Consider the following 1,624-nt stretch of genomic DNA (forward strand, 5'->3'; position numbering starts at 1 on the left):
TATCGAAACCCGGTTTCTAGCATTGTAAGTCCGCAGACATACCGCTGTGCCACTGGGGGGCTGCGATTAGTAACAAAGGCTTAAAAGTAGAGTAATTTCCTCTTGCTATGCGTTATTGTTATGATCAGAACTAGAGAGAGAGTTGGGAGTGGCTGGGTGAGTGGACTATGAAATATCTCTCATCTAAGCAAACAGTGCTCTTATAAATCAAGATATAGTGGGCGGATCCTATATTTGTAGTTTGTAAGACAAAACTAAAACTAACTGGAACTTATGGATTTTGTACGGTCAAATTAGTGTTTATGTGTATTAAACGATAGTGTTTGGATCTTCATCACCGGGCTAATTTATATGGTTTTTTCCAGTTAGTTTCTAGTTTACTTACTAGAACATATGTTTTCAAGTGATGTTTGCAAAGAGCTTTGGAAAGGCCCTTGAAAACAAAGTTATTTTTACATATACCTTAATATATATATATATAACTTAGTCTCTAGTGTTATCACCAGATCTGTACTAATCCACAACATGTGGAGACTGCTATTATATTAGGTCGTGGTTCGCTGGGACTTCGTCGCTCATGTCGAAAGAATCCGCAACGCCCAAGGTCTCCCATTGGCTCAGGTGGAAACTCGAGGCTTATATCGTTAAATTCTGGATTCGATCCCTGCTCTTAAACAAACAAAGACTGGGAGTCACTGCACTGGAGGCACGACTACCTCTCGCTGCTGGAGGCACGATTATCTCTCCCTGCTGGAAAATGAAATCGAAACTTATTTGATTGGACAGTAACGGATTCACATATTTCATGCTTGAATTGTTTGCCGATATAAGTAGTATATCGTGTAACAGCTGAGGTAAACTTAAGCTTTGATAAAATCCAAAATCTAAACATTTATTCTTATGCAACGTGCTTTGCAGAATAAATAACGCATGTCCTAGTAATTATCAACGTTGGCTATTGTATAATGTTGGATTTGGAACGTACACACAAAGCAATGGCTCAGTAAGTACAAATGTAATAGTGTAAGAATTACTTGGAACATTTCATTGCGGCTTCAAAGGTACAAAATTATTTACATTTTGAAAATAACATTCCAACATTTTCTCATACAGGACACCCACTTTCATGGGTGCTTGACGAAAGCAAACTATCAAACTATAGTCAAACTTGTAATCCAAGTCTAAGCAAATACAATGTATCTATTAGCGTTTAACAACTAGAATACATAAAATTCAAATATTATATACAAACCACTCTTATTTAATCCATAGGCAAGGCGGTTGTCAAATACTGAAAACAAAGTTGCCCAATATTTATTTATTTAAGAAAGAGATTTATAGTATCAATAACATAAAGCTTTGCAAGAGTGGACGTTATTTTACAAATTTAAATAATCAGCATTATGTAGTAAATCACAACAGATTTGTTACGCTTCGTAACTTAAATAAGTTAATAGAGGAACAAGCGCTCACACATGCTGATATACAGTACCATTTACTCTGGTAAATCACTAAGTTTTACAATGCAAAGTTAGGGCGCTCGACTCACAATCTGTGGGTCGCGGGTTCGAATCTCCCTCACACCAAACATGCTCGCCCTTTCAGCCGTGGGGGCGTTATAATG

General features: G+C 37.1%; 1 protein-coding gene across 1 annotated transcript in view; it reads left to right on the plus strand.

The window, feature by feature from the left end:
• The window catches only part of LOC106464665 (zinc finger protein 423 homolog), an 89,758-nt gene that overhangs the window by 1,395 nt on the left and 86,739 nt on the right, over nt 1-1,624 (plus strand). The window lies entirely within an intron of this gene.

Source organism: Limulus polyphemus, unplaced genomic scaffold (assembly GCF_000517525.1).
Source record: "Limulus polyphemus unplaced genomic scaffold, Limulus_polyphemus-2.1.2 Scaffold1713, whole genome shotgun sequence".
NCBI lineage: Eukaryota > Metazoa > Arthropoda > Merostomata > Xiphosura > Limulidae > Limulus > Limulus polyphemus.